This window comes from Oncorhynchus tshawytscha, linkage group LG05 (assembly GCF_018296145.1).
Source record: "Oncorhynchus tshawytscha isolate Ot180627B linkage group LG05, Otsh_v2.0, whole genome shotgun sequence".
Taxonomy (NCBI): Eukaryota; Metazoa; Chordata; class Actinopteri; order Salmoniformes; family Salmonidae; genus Oncorhynchus; species Oncorhynchus tshawytscha.
In genome coordinates this window covers 58,752,446-58,767,878 of record NC_056433.1, presented here as the reverse complement: position 1 = coordinate 58,767,878, position 15,433 = coordinate 58,752,446, and the positions used below count along the sequence as shown (strand labels likewise).

The window sequence follows — 15,433 nt, the reverse complement described above, 5'->3', positions numbered from 1 at the left end:
AGAAAAAAGAGAAAGGGAAATTAGTAACATTTGGCTTTAATCTAAAAATGAATATTGAAATATAAGATGGCTGCTCTGCTCTAATTGTCACAAACACTCTAATTGACACAAATGCTGCAAATTGTCCTTTATGTTCTGTACTATACCATCTGAGCTATACAATACATTTTGCGATGAAGCGTGCTGTGTCTCCCCCAGCTACTGCCTATACAACCCTAAAACTATCGAGGCACATTAGGTAAAGTGATTGAGTCTGAGCTTGGCATGTTTAAATGCTGCTCACTGGTGGAACTAAGGGAGAGATACTTTCTTTCCATTGATCCGCCCGCACGGCTACCCAGCTGTGATTTAACCACTTTCAATCTGTGCGTGGCTCCCCCACCGTCAGCCTTATTTCATCAGGTTGCCCCCGTCTGCCATGGGAATCCACTAACACCACTCACTACACTAAAGCTGCCCTTGCCAGTCACGAGGCTGGCAGCAGAGAGGATCTGAAGGGGTCCGTCATTGTTTACCTGGACATGCAGTGGTGGTGGTGTTGGTGGTGGGAGTGGGGGTGGGGGTGGGAGGTGACATTTACTCATCAGGGCAGAGTGGTTGGTGTGAGTGGTCATCTTTATGCACACAGTGTTTACCTGGCTGGGGCACAGCTGCAGAGGAGATTACTCATCACTTTACCTGCTGTGTGGGTGGGAGAGTTACACATTATATTCAAGGGAAGGGTGAATGAGCTGTTAATACACTGGGGTATTGTTGCTTAACATATTGTATGCTTGCTTTACCAGACTTCTTTGATGCAGCATAGTGAACCTGGGAGAAACCATGACTCCATGGGTTAAGATTACATGCTATCAGGCTAAGTTTATCTTCACCTTAGGCTGCCCAGCCTACTCTGTAGTAAGCGATGCCCTCTCTGGGCTCATTAATATGGAATATTTAACACTTGCCCACTTTGGAAGCCCATTTTAGAGAACCACACTCCAAAAAGCATCTTGGCTGATTATAACTAAAACAATATTTTACAGGATAATTAAATATGTTGAGAAAGAAAATGGATGTATGCAATATAATTGAATGAAAATGCCTCTGTGTTTTCACTGACAGGTGTTTACCTCTGGGAAAGCATGCAGCAACATTTCTGTTTTGAAATGAGAAATATGAGAAATTAGAAAATACTCTCATTTGCCTCAGCGACGTTCAAACTATGAACAGTTAATATTTATTTTCCTGTCTTTACTTGATTGATTAAGTTTGAAAGGGAACCGTATTAGAGGCTGAGAAGAAGATTAACATGACAGCACTTTGTAGTTGAATTCAGTTTTGGGCGTTCTTTCTGAGTCGTGCCTGGGGATGGCCTTATGTGTACTGTAAAGTACAAAATGACACATCATTGTTTTTTAGAAATGCAGGTGTGTATGTAGCCCATATTCAGCACACAGGAGCAACAAGGGAAATATAAAATGGAAAATAATGTCATGTAATATTGAATAAGTAAAGTACACATGGCTACAGTAAGTACTTTATGTTGAATATCCAATCTCGAGCAGAACAATATCTACATGAGAGCTACATGAATACTGTATTAGTCAATGTCATATGCGATAACCACTCAAATGCAATCATTAAACATTAATTCATAATGATCTATTTTCAATAATTGAGGATTTTCATTGTGTGCATAATGAGGTACTCTTAAGTAACATATCTTTGAGGATGATTGCATGTCTGCTGGTGGACCTTCCTCTAGTCTAGAAGCTGCGTTAGTATATGAGTTAGAGATCAGGGGTAACCATGATGAGGAATTCATTATCCAAGCCTTAACTGGACAGTCATGATCATGCCATTGGCTTGCAGTCTAAAGGGAGATCCTAAAGGGAGATCCATGGTATGGCAACCAAACAAATGTGAACAGAAGGGCATAAATCCGTAAGGTGGTGCTTGGTATTCTCAAGGATAAAGCTTATGAAAATAGACATGTCTCCATCACAACACTGATGCTGCCTGCTGTCACTCACAGCCGAAACTTCTTTCTCTCCTTCAACTCACATTTGGGTTTAATACCCGCAATTCCATTTCATGCCAATGACTCACTCATCCTCCTTCTGAGTCTGAGGGTACTGTGTGTTTAGATCTTCTGTGGCCCCATGGTTTAAGAGCAGGGAAGTGTGATTTAAGTTATTCGCAGTGAGGCTCAGCCCATCCAGCTAACGTTACAGTCACAACCACTCCAAAGGAAGACTCTGGGTTGAATGATATAAAATCAGCTGCAAAATTAAACATTTAAGAGACTTCTATGATACTAGAACACAGTTGAGTTCACATTGCCCCACAACATTATGTAGACCACATTTACAAATGGAAGTTTTTAAGAAAATAAATTGAGCTCTTGCCTTGTTTTGAGGAGGTATACAGCATTGGTATCTAGGTTGTTCTATTAACTGAGCATCTAAATAGCCTCAATAGTTTAATGAACATGCATTCTTATGACTCATGCTCACCATGGCTACAGATTTAAATACTCTTCTGCTCTTAGCATTGACACAATATGGACAGTGGGTTGATTTGATTGCCATGACGCAATCATGCCATAGAACAGAAATAACTTTCAGTGAATTTACATAAACCTAATCTATCTACATTCTCTGCTTAAGGGGTGATGATGTAAGGTCTGTTTTGTTCTACTCTGGGAGAAAACACAGAGATGTTGAAGTGTATTGATGAGAACATTGAGTGCAGAATTTATACTTGGTTTTGAAACATTTAACTGTGGGATAAGTCCTTCTATGCAGGGATATATAATAATTACTAAATGCCTTTTTCAAGGGCTTCATTATTTTCCACTCTTTTCAAGTTTAAAAGCATTCTTTCCTGAAGACATGAATGGTGTGGCCATCGCAGGCAGCAGAGTCCTCCTGCTCCTCAGTAAAATAGGGAAATGTTTCACTCACTAAATAAAGCACATTGCCATGAGTGCACTGGCAGATTTTTCATGAGGCTTTCAACTAGAGAATATTTTTAATGGCAAGCTATATGATGTACTAAACATGCCCTCAATTCATCTCGCTTGTGCCACAACCCTCCCTGATTCTCGTTTCAGAGATAACAATAATACACATGTTAATGTACTGTGTCTGCTGTTGGAAATCTTTTCTCGTATTGAAACCCAACTGAAAAACAGTAGACCACTTGAGCAACCTGTGGAGCAGAACTAAAGATGTCCTTCCCTTCCCTTTTCTTCATTTTCTTAGGAATCATTGGCGCTTAAGGAGTAACAAGCGTTCATCATCACATTGGGACTGAGAGCAGGAGAGTGGCAGGAGTGCCAACTGTACATAATATGGAGGATGTAACAAGAGACTTCTCCAGAGCCTAGTGCCCTGCAGGATTTGCACGGACAGGGAGGCAAAGATGAGGCAGGACAACAAGAACAAACGCAGGTCAATGCACTGGGCGACTGTGTCAATCCACCACCAGTGAAATCCAGGGGCCTTCTACTAACCCTGGCCAAACCGACAACATAGGCAACACAAACCCAAGGCCATCCCCTGTCTGCCCTGGTAAGTAATAATAGATATATAGAAATAATAGAAATTTGAAACGCTTATGATCAACGATTTTATAATGAGCTTCAGAAACAGTTTTGGGGGTTCATTTTGCAGTGATGTAGTCTCCCAGTGCTGTAGACTTACTGACCCTGTCGCTAGGCCTGGGTGACTCTTCTGATGTCATCGGAGTGCAGCTGGATCCTCTATTTGAGTGATGGACAAGGTCTAGTAAAAGGGTGAATGAACTGATGTAATGGACTCACTGAGGTGTACTACAGCCTGGATATGGGTCCAATAATACAATTGTTTAACTTCTGGCCTCCCTCCAGAGAGAGGTTGACCACAGCTGGATATAGTGCAGTGATAATGATCTATGGAGACATGCAGGGGAGGAAGGCCTGTCTGAATATGGCAGATTGAGAGGAAGGCCTGTCTGAATATGGCAGATTGAGAGGAAGGCCTGTCTGAATATGGCAGATTGGAATGTTGACTCACTCATTCTGCCAACAGGCTGTAACATTAAATGTCTGTAATTCCAATGTCATTAAAAAAATCTATATTTGCTAGTCTTAAATGCCATCTTTATGGCCAAAGGCCAAATACACATCGCTGTGCAGCTTTGTTGGGTTGGTGAAAGAGAAGAGTCGAGTCATTAGGAGAAGAGAGTTAGTGGTGCCACTGGACAGTACAATCATGTGTTTCTTCACGCTCCAAGTGTTAAGAACAGGAGCAAATAGAACTTGTGTTTTGCTGTAGCCAGATCAAAACATTTTTTTTATCAATCATTGCTGCAGAATATTAAATGTTGTCTTGTATTCCGTTTGTATTTTTTGTATCTTTGAGCTGTGTCCACAAAGTGTTGATCTTGATATGTGAGATAAATAATGAGCAGGGGTCTTATGAGACAGATCAAATCAAGGGCCTTAATATGTGAGATATATAATCAACAGTAGTAATGCATTGCAATTATATGCCCATTCCACTAAAGTGCAGTTGAATGATGACAGCAGTGAATAGTGAATGTGCTCCACTTTGGAGAGCGAAGCTGAGAGGTGTCTTTCAGAGTGTCTCAGGAACACTTCTGGCTCTCAGCCATTTGACCAGATGTTCTCATTAGCACTTTCTTCTAACCTCTTAGGGAGGGAGGAGGCTGGCACATTTAGAGTCCTCTCGCTCAGCTGCCATTAAACTATAAGAACCTAGATTCAGCCCTGTATTTTTACCATTAGAATACAGGGCCATTCAATATAGTCTACACAGAAGTTCATGAACTGAATAACAATCCTCAATGAATAACACTAACCACATTATCAGAATAGGGCTATACACTATATTGACTCTGTTCATTTGTTTGATGATTTAATTATTACCTGACATATCATTAGTGTTTGATGAGGTGGGTAATAAACATGACACGACTAATGGAATGTCATGAACATAGGGCTTTAATTAGCTTAATCATGTGATGAGGTTTGAGTAATGATTGGGTTTATGGTGCATAAAGGAGGTCAGCTCCTCTCTTATTGGGTGAGCCACCGCTCTTTCTGGTGCACTGTATTTATCTTACCAATCAGTTCCCATGGAGATAGCATCAGAGCCTAACAATTGTCAATCATCTTCAGGGCGGGCTTGCACTGTCAGACTGTCTTTGTGAGCCTTCCTCTACTGTGTGAAGGAGAGAGATGGAAAGAGACCAAGGACACATAATAATATTTGGATGCCAAGGCTCAGTATTATGGATGCAGGCATGTTCAACTTTAATCACCCATGGGATTTCATCCCTGGCTGAATTTGATTTGAAGGAGAGCCATGGTTCTGATTGGAGAGCCTTATAGATGTTTAGGGTCACTTCACCAGTTCTACCAGTGTAATCAGGAGATGAACTGCTATTTCCCATCCCTGGAGAGAGACATGGCTCTGAGGTGACTTCCTGGCCCCAAGCCGACTTTTCCCAAAGAGGAGTGATTATCGTCTGTTCCTGAAAGTGCTATAATTCTCTATGTTTTACAATCCAGAACCCCTTCACTACATACATCCTGTTATTGGAGTAATAGGGGGTCTAAAAGCTTTGACTTTTACCTTGCCTTTATTCTGTTGTGATAGTCACATCCCATCATGACCCTGGCTAGCGTTGTTGATCTGGATTCATCTTTCAAAGTGCTTTCTTGTTTTCCCTAGGAACTCCCACATAGTCATGGACAAGTGTGGATTTGAATCAGTGGAGAAAGGGACAGAGCCCCAGGGAATGTTCTGCTTTACACAGCACTGTAGTGCTATGATGGTCGGTATAGTCAACCAGCCGTTAATATTATGACATTTGAATAATGCCAGTCAAGGTTCATTTCCATGCCCATGTCTAAAGCTCCTTCTTCTTTAAAAAAAATATTTTCATACTTCAAAGCTGACATTCGGAAAAAGCCTCTATCGCTCATGTTAAACCTCAAAGAGTGTAGTTGATACATTATTTATGTCGTATCATATACATATGCAATGCATACAACATGATCAGCGGCAATTTTAGCATGTAAATCTTGGTGGGGCAAAAAAAAAAAGTAAAATGTGGGAAGCCACTACACAACAGTAAACAATACATGAATTGCATTATAAAGGTGACAAACTGTGCCCACAAACTGTTAGGGCCTATATAAAGCTGTCCCAACAGCAGAGTCCCAACACCTTACCACTGCTACACCTGGCAGCGAAAGTTAATTTAGCCTCATTTACTGCCTTTAAAAAAACGGCTGACTTGCTTAAATAAATGTGGTTTATACTGACAATTTAGATGTACAAACTATGGCATAAGGGGGATGACAAGCAGATAAGAAGCAATCCGTAATTTCAAGTAAGACATTAATGAGCGAGCTAGGACGGATGTAGTCAATATAACTATTTGTTCAGCACTTTTGAAATGTACAGGGACAGAATTCAGAACATGAGCCGATAATTAAAGGGGGCATATAAGCAGACATTGAAAGCTCTTACAATATTCGATGATTACATTTCTCAGAAACAGGTCAGGGAAACAAGTCAGAACAGTAGGCAAAATTAAGGGGTGAAAATAAACCAAATTATTAGGGTGAGGCACATCGATTACTAACAGCTTACCACACAACATACACTTAGTATTACTTTCTTTGCTACAGTATACATATCTATGTTTATATTAGTATACATATACATATTACATAATTTATGCAGCAGCATACAATACATTTTTGGACTCACCTTGTTGTGCTGTGTTCATTTGAACAGGAAGGTGGCGCAGTGGTCCTTTGTAGGCAAATGTTGTCATCAAACATTGTCATTAAAGTCTGGCATTCTCTGGATTTATGGTGCTTTCAAGACATTTGGGAAAAAAGGTTGAATCTAGAAAGAGTTCCGAGTTCCTGATTTACAATTCCGAGTTGGATGAAAGTTCCAAACTTATTTTCCCCGAGTTCCCAATTGTCTTGAACTCACTAAAGTCAGATTTTGTAGTTCCGAGATAACAGTTGTTTTGAGCGCGGCACAAGTCATGCTTCATTGACAGCATGGCCAGTGTTGAATGTTTATAATTTTAAACTAGGAAAAGAGACCCTTAATTTTAGACTTGAACCCTACAGCCACTCCACTGAATAGCAGGCTAATGATTTCCTTGCAATGCTTGCAGTTTGCCACTGATTCCTTCCATAGCATTCATCATTGAATTTGCGATTTCCAACTGGTTGTGTAATGTTTATGTCCAATGGCCGATGAGCACTGATACGTTTTATCTATAATTTCTCTTAATTATTTCTCTTCATATGACAAGGATTAAAAATGATTTGCCAATAGATTGTCGACTTGATTCATGATGATGACTGCTAGCTAAGATTTTGAAAGTATGACATTGACATGTATGGCAGTACCCAATGAGGCTTGAATTTTCGAGCTCTACCCTTTCGAGCTCTACCCTTAGACTTGGCGGTGATGTAGTGTCCCCATGAGTGACAGAACACTGGGCCGATCATTGCGCAACACTCCATATTTTCTGCTGGCTTGCCCCACCACCACAGAAAGCATTGAACTAGGCTCAAACACCTGCATTTTGGACCTCCTTTACTCAAGAAAACATGTTTGTACGCAGCTTTATTAACTCAATTATATATATATTTTTTTTTTTAACATTATTTGCAAACTGATATGTGACACATATTAATGCCAAAATAACATGCAAAACAAGCAAGCCCCCTCCCCCCCAAAATATATTTTTTGTTTTTTTGGGCAAAAAATAGCCCCACCTGCCCTGAATGACGGGTCGCTACTGAACATGATACACTATAAACGAACATCTTCGAATACTGGAATATACCGGTACATGTGACTTGGGACATGGTTTTAAGTAATTTAATCATTGTGAAAATCAATAAAAGATGTCTCTGTGGTACACAATCATGAGATCAATATTTCACAAGATGTTCTTATTCCCTCTAAATTGCAGTGTTGAATCATCACTTCTGCCCCATGCAGCTCCTCCATACAACAACAAACATAGGTCTCGGAACAGTGATGAGAATACGGGGATTGATGTGACCTCCCATTTACAATTTCAGCCCAACTAGAGAAAAATTATGAGCATTAACCTTACGTGTGGAATGATCTACAATACACTTTCAAAATGGTGGAATTGGTGCCTCTACGGCATTTCAGATGGTTGTTAGGGGACATTGTTACTGAAGAATGTGTCTGTTTTATATGATTGTTTCGTTGTTTATAATAATGTGTATTTTATTGTATTTTGATGTGTATTGTGGTACTATACCGTCCTCAGCTGGGAAATAGACCATGGTCTCAGCATTGACTCCCTGTCAAGTTAAAGGTTAAATAAAAACTATGTCATGTGGCCAGGCAGAAAGGATGGTTGGCAGGGCCTGTAATGCTGCCTGCCGTTGAGTCATGCTAATAGGAACAGCCCTAGCAGATCTTCCCCAACGGTCTCCTATGTAGATCAGTGGGACTGGTCTCCATAGCAACAGTGGCAGATGGAACACAGCTACACCTCAGCAGAGACAGAGAGCAGAGAGTGGCTGGGGTCCTCTTGGAGCGAGGGGATGTGCTCACTGCTACTGCTGCTTTCTGTACCTCTTCTCTACCACCACCCACACTGGAGGCAGGCAAGCCACTCTCACTGTAACACAGGGACACTATTTTATTAATCTTTCTCTTCACTCTTTATGTGAATTTGAGGAGATAGATGTGTTTCTTGCTAAGGTGTTGGGTGGAGGTTATGTTTGTGTTTAAGATTAAGGAAGCTGACAGCTACCATACGATACTTTACGCTCTAGGACAACGAAACAAGTGGACAATAATCCATTCTATATTCTTAAAGCCATGCACTGGACCGACATCTGGATTGGTCTTCAGCCGGTGGTGATACATTTAGCTTGTAGTAAGGTTGATACACTCACCAGATAAACTGGGTCATCATGGCAGTAATCTGTTTCTTGCCTGTTCATTTACAGGCCAATAACCATCTGTGCTTTGGTATGATGAGACCTTGAGACCTGAGCAACGCTGCAACAGAGAGTGTCCACTCCAGGTTCAAAGAAGCCCACTATGGGAGCTGACTGACTGTGTATCTATGGAGACTCAGTGATGCTGAACGTCCAGGACTGGACACTGTAACTTCATGTCAGAACCCTGCCTAGGCATGCCACTCAAACCCTGGCATGAGCTGATACACAGGCAGGCACAGCTAGCTGTGGGTCTCCATGGACGTGTTTTGGACTACATGAGATTTTCCTAGCATATGACATATAAAACATTTTATACTGAACATAATCTTTGACTGAGAATTGACATGTAGGAAATGAAACACGTTATAGTGAAATGAGTAATAGAACAGAGGAAGCTTGACTCATGCCTCTTCACTGAAAGGTGTTATTGTGACCCCGATTGAAGCAGTTGGACTGGGCTTTCTATCTCACCATCCTCTCGTTGTCTTGACATCTCCACTGGCTTCGTGCCAGACCTGTCCGTGTGGCAGTGCTGAAGCTGGCACAGCCTGTGATGTACAGTACCACTGACAACCTTTCCCTATCAGAGCTCTGCCACTCAGGCCTGGTTTAATTATGCCAACATGGCATGCTCTGACGCAGACTGTGCCTGTTACCGTGCTGCTTCCAAAAGGAGGGCACCTCTAGGCACCATTTCTGTGGTCCTTCATGGCTCAGTTGGTAGAGGATGGTGTTTGCAACACCAAGGTTGTGGGTTCAATTAGCATGGGGAAAACAACAGAAATGTATGCACTCACTACTGTACATTTCTCTGGATAAAGTGTCTGCTAAATAACTCAAATGCAATTTCCAGTATAATGTATACTAAGAGTAACCAATTAATCAAGTATCTTTTTGAAAACATTTCTAATGTTTATATGTCCTCCAGACAGTGCTAACACATGGTAATCATTGAAGCTTAGCATGGTGGAGCTCTGTGTTTTTGGTTAAAGAGATGACATGCGATGCGTTTGGCAACTGTGTAGCCTGGTACCCTCTAATCCAGGCCTGGGCAACTCTAGTCCTCGGGAGCCTGATTGGTGTCACACTTTTGGCCCAGCCCCAGCTAACACACCTGACTCCAATAATCAACTAATCATGATCTTCAGTTGAAAATGACATTATTTTTTAAATCAGGTGTGTTTGCTAGGGATGGGGGAAAAGTGGGACACCAATCAGGCCCCTGAGGACTAGAGTTGCCCAGGCCTGCTCTAATCTATGTGATGTTCTTGAGGCTGCATGGCTTCCTGCTGTATGGCAGCCCCCACATTCTGTCTGTCATAGGCTGGCTGAGTTATAGTATCAGGCTCTGGGGGCGGACACACACACAACCCATCCCTGAAGAAAATGACAGAAATACTCTGCATACACAAACAGACATCACAAACAAGAGGGCTATGAAATGTATTTGGGGGCACATGCAAGTGGATTCAGTTATTTGCGTGAGAGCTTCCAGTTTAGAATCCAGTGCTTAATGTAATCACACCACTGCTCACACTCTGCTGGTTGATGACATGGAGCTAAAACAACATAGTTCTTATAACCTTGGCAAATTTTGACTGGATGTTCTATTCTACCATTTTGATTCCTTTCTTCCCAGAGCCACTCTCCGTTTGAACGTATATTTCATGAAATTCCTCCATGTTATCCACAGCTTGCTTTCTTTGCATGATGTTTGTTAGGCCTTTGCAGGCCATCGGATAGCTCCCTGCACTCCTCTGTAATGTACTGTGTCTGCAGATGGCATAATGAAGTAACGCTCCCCCAGCACAAGTGTCACATCTCTGGGTAGTGTTCATAAACACTGCACTCAATAGCCTCTGCTCAATGTCTGATGACCTTGCTGCTGCTGCTCAGCCAAATGCTGTTTCATTCCTCGGGAAAGAGGAGACAGAGCAGAATAAACTAAATATAACTGCCCGTTCCAATATAAATATTTCATATGATACGCATATGGAGCCTAAAAGATGATAAATGTTGCATCTGAATAGGATGAATCATGCCTTATCATTAAACAATAGCAACAGACCAATAAGAGTGGGTCTCATTGGAATACTCCAGAGATGGATCTTGGAATACTTAAAGGGTTTTCTTGCCAAAAGGAATTGTCATGCCAGACAGACAATGAGATTAATTAGAAGAATGTCTTAAACAACAGAGATTAGTGAAGACACAGGCCTCGCTAATATATTTCCACGTATACACAACCGTTCAGCCTTATGCGCCCTGTAACAGCTGCAGGAGGACATGAAGAGGAGCACCACAGCATAACATGTTCTATCCAGATTTAAAACCCACTGGTTGAGAATTTTGTACACCCTCACCTATTACTCACAAGGCATCAGGGAGACACAAGGAAATGGTGCTGTTAATGTTTCAGCTTTTAGTGAGTATCTTCCCACTTAACCCCCTAGCTCACTGCTTCATTCCCCTCCCTTAATAAATCCATCTCCTACTCTAACGTGTGTAAACCAAGAGGAACCCTTTAAACCATATAAACCGCGTTGATTCTCTGTGTCATTATTTGTCTTAGCTGGAGCATCCTTCCAGGCCTAGCTCCAAATCCATCTGTCCTCCACTTCCTCTTCAGGTATTTGATCTGCCTCCACCGGGCTAGCTACAGGATGGGGTTTCCATGGCAACAGAGAGCCCATAGGGAAACCAAGTGGTGAGGATGTGCAAGGCTGAGATTTCTCCAGTGCAGATGTAGAACTGATGTGCAGTATGGGGAAGAGCAATCCCCATTGAGAAATGAAGCAGATTAAGATTAAAAAGTGGTTTGTTTTGTTGATTTAGCTTCATATTATACAAACACAGCAATAAGAACACCTGTATGTGCTCATTATTTAACTCCAAATCTCCTTTAAACACACTGTCACCTAGTTGTGGTAATTTATTTAAAGATTTATGGTAGGAAACACAGCAGGGTGTATTCAATAATTCCTATATTTTCCTATACTAGTCTCGCTTTGTTTTCTATATTTTCAAAATACAAATCAAATCAAAGTGTATTTGTCACGTGCGACAAATACAACAGGTGTAGACCTTACAGTGAAATGCTTACTTACAGGCTCTAACCAATAGTGCAAAAAAGGTGTTAGATGAACAATAGGTAAGTAAAGAAATAAAACAACAGTAAAAAGACAGGCTATATACAGTAGCGAGGGTATAAAAGTAGAGAGGCTACATACAGACACCGGTTAGTCAGGCTTATTGAGGTAGTATGTACATGTAGATATGGTTAAAGTGACTATGCATTTATGATGAACAGAGAGTAGCAGTAGCGTAAAAGAGTGGGGCAGCACTTTTCCTGGATATATGATCAGAACCCATTTTCCCCAGATACACTCTGAGTGTGTCAAACGCCGCTGGTGGCATGTACAGTAGGCGACATTGACGTGGTGGAAAATGTTTTTGACTTCTATGGAACCAGTGAGGATTTGATATGCTTAACCGGGGCTGCAGCACCCACACATATATTATACATTCCCCCGACAATGTGGTCGATTCCAGTCCCGTCGTATTCCCAGGATGTAATCTTCATGTGCAGGGAGGGGACTCTGTGGGAGGTTGTTTAAGGCTGGAGGAGCCAAGGTTCAGGGATCAATGAGTGATAGACGGCTGAGAGACCTGTGTCCTGTGATTACAGTGTCCAGCTAGGCCACTTCACTGCTCTATACCACTGGCCCTGTCCCTGTCCTTACCTGCTCAGAGTACGCATTACGATACGTGTTCATCTGCTTTCCAGACCACTAGGCCCCTTGACGAAAGGCCCAATTCAAGTTTTGGGTCTAAGGCACTCATTATGCTAGAGAAGGCCGCCATTGCACACACTCTGAGTGTGTGTGTGTTTAGTTGTGTTTTGGAGTTTTAATGATTTGTTAGTGGATTTGTGCTCACGCTGGCATTACTTCTCGTTTTATTTTCTAAGGAAGCTCTCTTTGGCATTCATTTGTTCTTCTAGCTTAAAATGATCCACTAATCCAATGGAAAAGGAAACAGATGTAGCATAGTCCTGTGACGCACAAGCTATTATTCCTCTTTTCCAGGGATTTCACCTATCCCTTTTACACCTTTAACTTTAAACAGGTCAACATTCACAAGGCCGCAGTGCCAGACGGATTACCAGGACATGTACTCCGAGCATATCTCAGTCTGTAATACCAACATGTTTCAAGCAGACCACCGTAGTCCCTGTGCTCAATAACACTAAGGTAACCTGCCTAAATGACTACCGACCCGTAGCACTCACTTCTGTAGCTGTGAAGTGCTTTGAGACGCTGGTCATGGCTCACATCAACGCCATTATCCCAGAAACCCTAGACTCACTCCAATTTGCATACCGCCCCAACAGATCCACAGATAACACAATCTCTATTGCACTCCACACTGCCCTTTCACACCTGGACTAAAGGAACACCTATGTGAGAATGCTATTCATTGACTACAGCTCAGCGTTCAACACTATATTAAACTATGGACCATGGGACTAAACCCCTCCCTCTGCAACTGCATCCTGGACTTCTTGACAGGCCGCCCCAGGTGGTAAGGGTAGGTAAACAACACATCCGCCACGCTGATCCTCAATACGGGGGCCCCTCAGGTGTTCCGTGCTCAGTCCCCTCCTGTACTCCCTGTTCACTCATGACTGCACCGCCAAGCACGACTCCAACACCATCATTAAGTTTGCAGGTGACACAACAGTGGTAGGCCTGATCACCGACAACAATGAGACAGCCTATAGGGAGGAGGTCAGAGGCCTGACCATGTGGTGCAAAGACAACAAACTCTCCCTCAACGTGGACTACAGGAAAAGGAGGACCTAGCACACCCCCCCACGCCTATCATCAATAGGGCTGCAGTTGAGCAGGTTGAGAGCTTCATGTTCCTTGGCGTCCACATCACCAACAAACTAACATGGTCCAAGCACACCAAGACAGTCATGAAGAGGGCACGACAAAACCTATTCCCCCTCAGGAGACTGAAAAGATTTGGCATGCGTCCTCAGATCCTCAAAAGATTTTACAGCTACACCATCAAGAGCATCCTGACTGGTTGCATCACTGCCTGGTTTGGCAACTGCTCGGCCTCCGACCACAAGGCACTACAGAGGGTTGTGCGTACATCATCGGGGCCAAGCTTCCTGCCATCCAGGACCTCTTTACTAGGCGGTGTCAGAGGAAGGCCCTAAAAATGGTCAAAGACTCCAGCCACCCTAGTCATAGACTGTTCTCTCTGCTACCGCACAGTAGGTGGTACCGGAGCGCCAAGTCTCGGTCCAAGAGGCTTCTAAACAGCTTCTACATCCAAGCCAGAAGACTCCTGAACATCTAATCAAATGGCTACCCAGACTATTGCATTGCCCCCCCCCATCCCCTCTACGCTGCCGCTCTTCTCTGTTATTATCTATGCATAGTCACTTTAATCACTCTACCTACATGTACATATTACCTCAATTACCTCGACACTGGTGCCCCCGCACATTGACTCTGTACCGGTACCCCTTTGTATATAGCCTCGCTATTGTTATTTTACGGCTGCTCTTTAATTATTTGTTACGTTGATCACTTACTTTAAAAAAATATTTTCTTAAAACCGCATTTTTGGTTAAGGGATTGTAAATAAGTATTTCACTGTAAGGTTGTATTCGGCGCATGTGACAAATAATATTAGATTTGATAACAATACAGCTACATACATAACAGTGGCAGTCAGTGCCGTTTAAAAGGGAGGACATTTTTTTTATGAGCATGACCTTATTTCTATTACAGCATATTGAATGACAGTCATTCATATTCCATTCACCCAGTTCAATGTAACATCAACTGGTTTAGGCAACGACATGATACTCACATTTTCCATATACCCATCATGAGATTGCAACAACCTATGAAAGAAAGTTTACAACGTAGGTGCACACAGGTCAAGAGAACGATATGGCAGACAGTGACACATTCAATACCGCCTTGCACACTCTTGCCTTCATCTAGCTGATCTAGGGTGTAGTCATTAGTCCAGCAGTTGCAAACTAGCATTTCTATTTGACAAATTCAGGTATATTTATCCCTGTTTCGTTTTTCGACAGAATCGGCAGAATGAATACACCCCTGATCACACGCAAACAGTTCACTTTCATAGCCACATATCAACAGCTTGTTGTATTCCTTCTCGCATCTAAGCCCTCTTCTCCTCTCACCTTTCCCTTCACTTGTGGACTTCAATGCACAACACATCAGCTGTCTGTGACCAGGCAAAAAACCTTTCCAAGCCAAACCTTCATATCATAACCACTACTCACACTCGACATCGTTGTAACCATATTAGCTAAAGTAACGTCATAGTCAACATAGCTAATAGAAGTAATGTGTTAGTAAA

The 15,433-nt window shown here is 42.2% G+C and overlaps 1 protein-coding gene across 1 annotated transcript in view; it reads left to right on the top strand.

Annotated features, from left to right (window-relative positions):
- Nucleotides 1-15,433, top strand: part of LOC112251575 (leucine-rich repeat-containing protein 7) — a 192,318-nt gene that overhangs the window by 44,651 nt on the left and 132,234 nt on the right. Inside the window, exon 2 of the mRNA XM_042322154.1 lies at nucleotides 3,249-3,557. The gene's annotated coding sequence lies outside the window, so the exon portion shown is untranslated. The remainder of the gene's footprint in view (nucleotides 1-3,248; nucleotides 3,558-15,433) is intronic.